This window comes from Perognathus longimembris, chromosome 9 (genome assembly GCF_023159225.1).
Source record: "Perognathus longimembris pacificus isolate PPM17 chromosome 9, ASM2315922v1, whole genome shotgun sequence".
Taxonomy (NCBI): domain Eukaryota; kingdom Metazoa; phylum Chordata; class Mammalia; order Rodentia; family Heteromyidae; genus Perognathus; species Perognathus longimembris.
Genome location: NC_063169.1, coordinates 11,973,329 through 11,983,997, shown reverse-complemented (window position 1 = coordinate 11,983,997; position 10,669 = coordinate 11,973,329).

Below are 10,669 nucleotides of genomic sequence, written 5' to 3'. Positions count from 1 at the left end.
AACACCTTAGGATCTCAAGAGTTAACTCATTCATGACTTGAGCCATCCATCCAACACCAGCAGGGGTCCCTTCTTCCTTTAGGAGTCAGTCTTCTCAGAAAAAAAAAAAAAAAACCAACACAACAGCCTTCACATTGACCCCAAGGATGGCCCGCCCCACCCCCCACCCCCTGACAGCCGGGGCTCCCAGGATGGGAAATGGGCCCATTTTTATTGTGAAGGGACTCTCTCACTGCTCTGTCCACTGTGGAGCACCCCAAGGTACCCCTCCTACTTGGAGAGGAAAGAGAGCAGAGGAGATGCTAGGTGACAATGTCGCTCCTTCAGTGTGTGCCGTTTGCTTTCAATCAAGGCCTCTGTTCCAAGGACGGTGTGTCTATTAGAGTAATGAGATGGCTTTCTTCCCACGTCGCTCATCATTTCACAGAAGGCTGGTACCTTGGCTTGTGCGGCTCAGGCTGGCACGCGTCCCCTCTCCTTCATCAGCTGGTCTTTCTTTTCTTCTTTCTTTCCTTTAATGACAGTACTGGGGCTTGAACTCGAGGAGTTCAAACTCCCCGTTGGCTTTTTGGCTCAAAACTAGCGCTTTGCCATTGGAGCCACAGCTCTCCTTCCAGCTTTGCGCTGACCTAGTTGGAGAGGCGAGTCTGGCGGACTTTCCCACGGATCGGCTTCCCGCTGTGCTCCTCGCATCTCAGCCTCCTGAGTAGCTAGGATTCTAGGGTGTGCGCCCCATCAGGTCGGCCGCCACTTGGGGATCCCCCCCTGTCTCCGCCTCCCTGGGGTCTGTGGCTAAAGGCAAACCGGCTTGCCCTCCCTCCGGTGAAGAGGTAGCCCTTGCTGAACTCACCAGCGGTGGGGTGGAGGGTCCAAACACCTGCCTCGACTTCCCCAAGCCGGCGCCCCAGTCTTTCCCTCGGCCCAATCCTCGGCGTCTAACAGGTTCCCAGCCCCGGGTGCGGTGGAGACCGGGCCAAGGGACCTGGCCGCCACCCCTGCGTTCCCCCGCCCTGCACTCCTGGGGTCCCTCCCCCCACCCCCGCCCCGCTCCGGGGTCCCTCTCCCTCCAGCTCCGACCTCCTCTCCTCCACCCCCCAAGCAGCCCCGAGCGAGGCCAAGGGGCGCGCGGAGAATCGCCGGCGGCCCCCTCCCCCGCCTTATAAAAAAGAAATTGACTTTTGTTTGGAGTTTGTGAAAAGTGGGGCTCGGGGCCCAGTCAATGGGGCGCCCCGCGGCGCGGGCTGAGTGGAGCTGCGGCGAATCGCTCAGCCGCGGCCCCAATTAATCCGCCCTTTGTGCGCCCCGCGCGGGCGCCCCCGCCGCCGCCGCACCAGCGCCCCATTGTCCCGGCCGCCGGGCCGCGGGATTTACGCTTTTCAAACGGCGCGTTTTGTCCCGGGCAGTTCGAGCGGAAGTTTCTCACTGACAATTTGCCCCAAATAGATAGATTTGTCAGGAGCGACCTTCGCCAAGGAAGCAAAAAGCCACCGGCCTGAAGGTAGGGCCGGGGAGGGGGGGGGGGGGGACACGGATTCCGCGTCCCACCCGCGATCGCCGCCACCCCCCCCCACACCCGAGTCCCCAAACCACCCCCACCCCCCTTCCAGGGCCACGCGGACGCCGAGCGCTTGCCCAGCCACCTCGGTTTTCCCCATCTGTGAAATGGGGCGTCTGGGCGCAGACCGGCCCGGGCCTGGCCCACCACCTTCTTCCCTTTGAAAACGGCCAGGGCGGTGGTGGGCAGCGAGCTCGGCATGCAGGTGGGTCAGGGTGGCAAGTTCTGGGTCGCGCACGTGCTGGGGCCCCCCTCCCCGCCCTCCCCACACCACTCCATAACAAAGATGTCAACCGTGTTAAGTCACAGGTGGCGCCTTTGTGAGACCTGCCATTGTCTCTTCATAAGTCAAGATAGAGAACGCTTTCCGTGAATAGCTGTGGTCGGGAGCTCTCAACTTGGGAGTCAGGCTGTTCGATCCCCCCCCACCCCCCCCCTCAACCCCTCCACCTACCAAAGCTATTCTTCTCCCAAATGACCTCACTTAATAAGCAAAATTTAAATAGGGGGGGGGGAAAACCCAACAGGCTGTTGATGAAAAGAATAGTTACTGATTTCTTCACACTTAATGGCAAGTCTCATACCAAACAGATCTGTGAATTTTAAGCAGAACTGAATTGTATTAATCAGTTGATGGGTTTGTTCATTTTCCATCACTAGATGAGAAATACAAAGGTTGGGAACTCCACCATCTCTCTACTCAAGCAATCTCTTCAGTCCAGAAAATTCCTGGCTAGTTGCACATGAGTGGGGAAAAAAATTGAAACAAAAAAAAATCTGTTTTTTTGTTTATCCATCAGGTGAATACACACTTCAGCATCCTACAGAGGAAACCCTAGGTGGTCTTTAACAAGATTTCAGTGGTTAAGAGCTACAATTTAGAAAAGATGACAATACATACACAGTGTCAATAGTATTTAAACAAACATCCCAGACAACAGAATCATGGTTATTAGCTATGATGCTTTGGGCTTCTGACTAATTTCCCATGTCTGTCTGCAGCCAAACAGCTGCAAGGTCTTCTACACACACACACACACACACACACACACACACACACACACACACCAGCCCCTTTTAAAAATTGTTTTGTGGGCATCATTTTTTAAAACGTACGTTTAGCAGCCATATTTTCCAGAACAGTCCCTCTGTGTGCAACTGGAATGAATGGCTTAGTAACTGCAATGAAGCTAGTGAGAAGAATGTCTTTCATGCCAAAAGGACTCTAACCACTGTGCAAGAAACTGACTACTTTAGAAGACTATCGACCTCTGCCTGTCCCCGAGTGACCTGCACGGTGGGTTAAATGAATGAAGAGCTCTGGATCCGTGCTCACTCTTAACTAAGACTTCAACTCCTCTGGGGGGTTGAAAAATAGTAAAGGAAGCAAGAAGAGGTAAGATTACTTTATACAATTTCTCCCACATCCAGACAAATATTAAACGTTTAAAGTTACTTTAGGGCTGGAGGTAGAGCTCAGTGGAAGAATGCTTGCCTAGCATATGATAGGCCTTAGGGTTGATCTCTAGCACAAAATACATACACATATGCATACATACATACATATAGACATATACATACATACACATATACATATGTACAACTTCAGTGGCAAACATTAGAATAGATGCATTCCTTGTACACCTGAAATATGTAATCAATCATTACTAAGAAATACATATGTGTAGAGATACAATTACATGCAATTACAAAATCCCTGGGTAAATAAATAGACATGATGGTAAGCTATTCTTAAGTCCATGATGACCACTGCTTGAACTGTTTTGTTTTTTTATATTTATTAAGCACCCACTTGGCACTAAAAGATGACCAGAACATGCAAAAGACCCTCAACTTTCATTAAAAAAAGTTCTTTAAATATGCATAGCTTATCTTTAGAGAGACATATGCAACCTGTGCACATGGTGCAGGTGAGTGTTTCAAATATCTCACAAGTTCATGTCCTGATCTCATAGAAATCCTAGACTCGCAGATTCCTGATTTGTCTGCTTCAGTAACACCTGAAAGCTTAGAAGCTGGGGAGAAAGGTCCGCAACCTAGTTCCAGAGTTGTGAGCTCTACCTGCAAGGCCAAAGCCTCCGCTGCCAGCAGGCAATCATCTTATGCCCTGAAGCATGAGATCTGATTACCCCTATCATCATCTTAGCTTGCATAGATACAGATGTTATTAACGGCTGTAGTTTATCCAACCCTTTTTCAAAACGCAGCTGCAGCATTTGACTTGAGGACCTCCTGTGAATCCCACTGGTTGACTCCTTCTGGCACAAAGCGCGTGGAGCTGGGGGAGGGTGAAGAGAGAGGGAGGTTTGTTTTGTTTTGGAGGGTTCTTTTTTTTTTTTTTTTAACAGACTTCCCTAAATAGCCACTCAGCATCTTTGTAAGTGATGTGAATTCTGAAATTACTTACTAGAATAGGACAACAGCTAGACTCCTTGGAAACAAAGCATACTAGAATGTATGATGCTTTGTCACAAGCTTGGCAGAGATCAAATATGCAGTCCTGAGATACTTGGTCACATGATAGGAATCATAGCCTGCTCTCAAATATGTTAGCCACATTTAAACTGGCTAGCTAGTTTTACATAACAATTGTTTCTACCAGTGCTGAGATTCTAATCTGGGTAAAGCATTTCCTAAAACCTGCCACAGAAGAAAGACCAAGACATTTTATTTTGTTTTGTAATCTAAAAGGCCTGGATGGCCAATTCACACTAGCCAGATTTGGTGATTAACTGCTCAGTCTAATCATTGAGTATCATCCCTAAGTGTTTCTCTTGTAGATCACATGATCCCTTCTGCAGAACACAAGAGACCTCCCAGTCTTTCTATCCTTTGGGGAAACAGCACATTTTCAATAGTGGGAGAAGAGGAATTTGAAGAAACCCCTGTAAAGCGAAGGAGGCTGAACTTGCAGAAATACTGAATGATTTCTTCAAGATGTGCAAAACATTATTCTTATTTCTGATTATTTCACTAGTAAGGGAAGTTGCCTTACCTGGGGCTTCGAGAAGCAATTGTGGGAAATGAGTTGCTCTCCTCCTGCGTACCCCCCGCCCCCCAGTATTTCAAAGAGCACTGAACTCCACATCAGGGGATCTGGGTTCTGGGGTGGTCTCTATTTCTAGATGAGTGACCAAGGACAAGGTTTGTCTGGGAGAGTCTCAGTTTCTTCATCAATAAAGTGATGGAATTATTTGGTACTATTGTCCTTTCTGATTTGGACACTGTGATTCCGAGCTGTATGGACACCACATCACACTGTGTCAATCAGAATACATTAAGTAGCTGAAGAAGGCGGCATGATCAGTCTCTGGATGTAATCTGCTTGCTTGTTTCTCAGTATTTTGTTTCAGAAAGTCAAAATTGACCTGAACTGCCTCCTAAAGTTTCCAGAAGACAACCCATCCCTATTCTCCTCTCATCTCATGGTGGATCCTCCCCGCTAACCCTTCGGCTTTCCTCTTATAAAGCACTCCTGTGTGCTAGGCTACATAGGCTATGAAGAAGCTTTGGTTTGATCATTCTTGATGCAAGAAGAATATCATGGTCCAATGGGACTCTAGACACTTCTAACCCCTCAGTAGAGTCTAAAACTGAATTTCTTCTGCCAAGCCTGGTTTAGAACTGCATGTATGATCTGTGATTTATTGGGGGGCGGGAGGGAATCCCTGACCCATACTATATTGTGTTACTGCTGTTGCCGTCAGTGCTCTTCTTCTCATTAGTGGAAACTAACTGATCACTCTTAGAAACAGTTGAGGATGGTGTCAAGGAAAAACACAACTCAGTACTTACTGCTCTCTAGAGAACCTGGGTCTGTTTCCTGGATTGTTCTAGCTCTCAATCTCTCTCTATCTCTATCTCTCCATCTCTCTCTCCCTCTCTCTTTCCCTCTCTCTCTCCCTCTCTCTCCTCAGTCAAGTTAGGTAGCAGGCAAAGAACTTGTAGAGAGGTCCACAACAAAATTGGAAGCAAGTCTGGCAACTTTTTTTCTTTCACATAGCAAGTTCTTACTGAGCACCTACTACATGCTAGACTGCTCTATGGCTCCATTCTCATTCCCCATCCCCTGGGCAAGCAATGGCTACAATGTTTATTTACAACTGGGAAGCAAATGTAAATCCATTTTCTAAGGGGGGCACAGAAATGGAGGGACAAAGGGTGAACAAATACAGCAGGGGTAGTCACTGGATATTATGTTGAAAATGAACTGTACAACTTGTGGGTAGGGACATGAGGAAAAAACTGGGACAGAGCAAGGGAAAGGTGACATTGTCCAAAAAGAATTGTACTCATAAGCCATGTGCTGGTGGCTCACATCTGTAGTCCTAGCTACTCAGGAGGCTGAGATCTGGAGATCGAGGTTCAAAGCCAGCTGGGCAGCAAAGTCCATGAGACTCTTAACTCCAATTAGCCACCAGAAAACTGGAAGTGGTGCTGTGGCTCAGTGGCAGAGTGCTAGCTTTTAGCAAAAAGAGATCTAGGACAGCTCCCACGCCCTGAGTTCAAGCCCCATGATTGATTAAAGAAAGCAAGAGAGAGAGAGAGAGAAATGTATTCACTACCTGACTTGTGTAACTGTAACCCCTTTGTACATCATCTCTATAATAACATTTTTTTAATTTAAAAGAAAAAAGAAAATCCATTTTCTCCCTCATGTAAGCAATTGACCAATTAAAAACTTGTACCAGAGTGTCTTTTGGGGACTAAACATTAAAATTCAGCCATGTTAAACTGGTAAGTTTCCCCAGCCATTTCCTGGATCTGAATGCTTAGCGGCTTTATCAGTAGGATAGGATATTTTAGCAGGGCTTGATCTCTGGTTGCAGACAGAATTTCTATTCCACACTGGCTTCGCTGGATCTGCTTGCTGTTGGGGAAGTCTTTCCTCTTCCCTTTTGTTCTTGTAATTAGGAAGAATAGACAGAATGGAGAACATGGTGCCATTTTAGGAGAAGCCAGTGAACGGCAGGACTAAGCACAACCAGATAGTCTGACAGTGCAGGGGAGAGGGTGTTCTGAAAGCCTGCCCCCACACAGCTGAATTAACAGGACTCTACCTCCCTTTGAAAGCGAGCTGGAGGGAGCATTACCAGAAGCAAACTTTAACATAAGGCCAAAGCTTCCCTGACTCAAGGCTAGGGTTCCAAACATGGACTGACAGCCCGTCATCGTACCACTGTACAGTGGCTTAAGTCACCTTGCATGTTTTCCCCAGAGTTTTCTGTCTTACTCCAATCTAAAACACGTCACTTTTTTTTTTTACATGCCTGCTCTATGCGCCTCCAGTAGACACCTTGAGAATGGAAACATGACATTATATCCCCAAAGGCTCCACCCACCATGGGTGCTCACTTTGGTTGTTGTTGTTCTTGTTCCACCAGACCTAAGGCTTGAAGTGTGGGCCTGGGCTCTGTCCCCTTGTCACTTTTTTGCTCAAGGCTATCTCTCCACCACTTGAGCCACAGCATCACTCTGGCCTTTTCTGAGTCGCTTGTTGGAGATAAAGAGTCTCAAGGACTTTCCTGCCTAGCTGGCTTCAAACCTCGATCCCCTGTTCTCAGCTTCTTGAGTAGCTAGGACTATAGGCGTGAGCCACTGGCAAGTGCCCAGGTTTTCATGGGTGGGATATATTGGGGACAGACACGGACACCCTAGAGCCAAGGTTCTTCTTGTAGTCTCATTTCTTACCTCCTGAACTAGATGTAAACACCCTTTAATAAAAGACACCTTCACCTAGGTGGTTTTCTTTTTGTTGTTGTTGTTTGTTTTCAATGCCTGTCCTGGGGCACTGCCCCCGCACCTTTTTGCTTAAGGTTAGCACTGTACCCTTGAGCCACAGCTCCATTTGTGGCTTTTGGGGGAGTTAATTGGACTTAAAAGACTTCTGCCCTGGCCAGATTCCTCAGATACCAGCCTCGTGAACAGCTAGGATTACAGCCTTGAGCCACCAGGACCTGGCAGCCTTCTCCCTGGTTTAAGTTTTGCTTTGGGTTGACAATTCAGTGTTTACAAGGCACTAAAGAAGAAGTGAGGGGCTATGTTTGGAACTGCTTAGAAAGGTTTCCAGAACCACAGAGGTGTGGCTTTCCCTACCTCTGAAGCCATAACATTTACCTTGGAACTAAAAGTGTGGTTTAAAGATAGTTCTGAGGTAGTCCTGGCCCTTCATCATTTTCCTTAGTAACCTCAAAGGGTTAAATTTCTTGAAACATAAAATTGAACCGAATCTGATCTTTTTACCAACAAGCTGGAGCCCAGAGAGGCCTAGTCACTTGCCCAAGGTTGCACAGCTCATTGGACAGAGCCGGAATGCCCATTACCTGGCTACCCAGTGGTTGGCCTTGCAGTGCCTCCTGAGGCCTCTCAGGCAATCTCGAGAAAACTGCCTTCTTCCTTCCCTCCCTTCCTCCCTGCCTTTAGTCTTTCTTTCCTCCCTTCCTTGCGCATGTGGGGGATCCGCTATGACTCAGGTGGCCCGCTGGCCCCACCAGTGATTGGGAAAGAAAGAAAAAAAAGAACAGCTTTGCCCTGCGATGCTTTTTCTGTTTGCGCTTTGCCCAAGATACCCTCAGATTTCCACAGCTTAGAACGCAGGTCCCTGTGGCCTGCAGCCAGTCGGCCTTAGGGGAGCACACCCCCCCCCCCAGCCCTCTGGCTGCAGGCTTTTCCAGGTCCTGGTGGGCTGCTCTGCCCCAGCCCCCTCCCTCCTACCGTGGAGCTGCTGCCGCTGTTACCATCCCACCAATCATGCCAGAAAGTCATCACGATGATTTCAGAACTGCATTGTGAATTATGCAAGGCGTGCGGATAATTACAGCCGGGCGCTCAGCACACAGGACGCAAATGTTTGCTGGTGTGTGTGTGTGTGTGTGTGTGTGTGTGTGTGTGTGTGTGTGTATTCGGTGGGCTTCTTAACACCCTGCTTGATTAGGGACTGGTGCAGGAGAAAGAATTTTGATCTTGAGTTTTTCCCCTAAGTTTTAGTGCCTACATATGAGCCAGCTTGGCACAAGAAACAGAAAAGGGGGCGATTTGGAGCCCAGTGAGCGACATCGTCCTGTCTCCATGGCCCTGCCCTTCCCTGCAAAGTGGCTTCCACACCTCCAATTTGCCCAACACCCTGAAACTTTTCCTTGGAGACAGGCTAGACTGTTAGCCCTACCAACCACCACTACCCTCATCTTTGCCCGCGTCAAGTGAGTTCGAATCTTGAAGTTCTTTGTCCTTAACCAAGTGCCCCGCTCGGCCTCCTCGGCGTGGTGGTGGTGGTGTCGGCCACGCCAGCAGCGAGTGGATTTGTGGCGGGAGTCAGAACCCGGTGATCCAAACACCAACCCCTGCATCTGGTTTCTCAAACGCTCACCGAAAACCCCTTCTCTCTCTCTCTCTCTGGGCGCCGAGTTCGAGTTCGAGTTTGTGTCAGGCAGGGGCGTGGCTGACAGCCAATCCTGAACTGTCAGAAAACATGTTGATTTCTCCCCCGCTCTTGGACAAACTCCCCGAGGCTTATGGCTGTGCCCACAACGTCCTCCCCGTCCTCCATGTGAGGAAACGATCGTGGAGGAGGAAAACCGTCCTTCTCGATTTCCCGGTGACCCCAAGCCCTGCGCCCCGCTGGCTGCGCCGCCCCGGCGGGACTCAGGCTCGCGGCCTGGTGCTGCGCCTCCAGCCCCGGCGGTGGCGGAAAGTTGCGATCACGTGCTGTGACCGCGGGGCCCCGGCTCCCCGTGGGCTCCTCGGGTTCGCGGGGGGCGCAGGGGACGCCACCACTCCCTTCCACGCACGCCAACTCGAGTCGGAAGCCCAGGGAGAGGCAGCGCCTGCGGGGAGCGCTGGGGGCCGGGCTGGGCAGCCGCGCCCCTCCCTTAGATCCGGCCCGGGACGGGCGGGGGGGGGCTGGGGGGGGATGGGACTCAGGCTCCCTGACCTCCGGCCGAGCCCACGATCCCCCCGAGAGAAGCTGGCAAACTCGGGTTCGGCAAGTTCGAGTCGCCCCGAGAGCCTCCACGGAAGGCATCTCCCCGCGACCGCCGCTCCCTCGGCGCGCGCTCTCCCCGCTCCGCTCCGCGCCGGGGCCCGAGCGCCCGCGAGCCGGGGAAGCTCGGCCCGGCCCGCCGGCCGCAGGGGGAGGCTGGGAAGCGGCCCGGAGCGAGGCAGCCAGCGACGCCCGACTTGGGGGTGGGGTGGGGGGAACGAGGGAGGGGAAGCGCTGCTGCTCAGGCGCTCCAGTGCCCCTGAGGAAGGGAAGGGGAGCTTCGACTGTGCTCGGCAGAAACTGGCACCGCCCTCCCCGGGGCTGGTACCCAATCCCCGCACCCCACGCGAAGGCCGAAGGGACGCGGAGCCCCCCCCCCCCCCCGCCAGACCCCATTCCCAGGCTCCTAAGTCTGCTCACAGTGCTCTCAGCTCTGACTTTCCATAGATAGTTGCAAAAGGAATAAATGACTTACCTCGGGCCAGATCCAAGTTTTACCCAACAGAAGGGGGCACGGGACCAACCATGAACCAACTCACATCAAACACAGCCACACAATTTCTTCCACGAATCTAGCTGGCACTCTGGAGAGAGGTAGGGGGGGGGAGCATTTTTTTTTTAAAGCGCCCCATCACCCCTCCCCTTCTCCCTTGCCAAGAAATATACTAAAAAAAAAAAAAATCATTTTTATTACAAGAGCAGCCCCGTCCTCACCATCACGCACGCCCAGAGCCGCACTCGTGTGTTCACACTAACTCCTCAGCTCGGCGGCGAGCGCCTGCATTTTCTTTGGGAGCCGCTTGGAGGTTCATTAATATCATTAGCATTTAACCCCCTCCCTCTTCCCATCCCCTCCTCGCACATGGCTGACGTCAGACCCCGCCAGGAGTTGGGGGAAAAGCTAAGTGGGCCAGGGACGCCCTATTCCCCTCCCCGCCGCTGCCTGTCACGGCGCTTCTGGAGATATTACGGGGGGACCCAGCCCGCAGCGACAGGCACAAAGTCAGTCCCAGGGTAATGAACTTCGGGGGGCCCTTGGCGCTGCGTGCGCGGCTCTCCCCGGAAACCCCGACCCGGCTGCGCGCTCCCTCGGAAGCTTTCCCAGCGATCTAGGG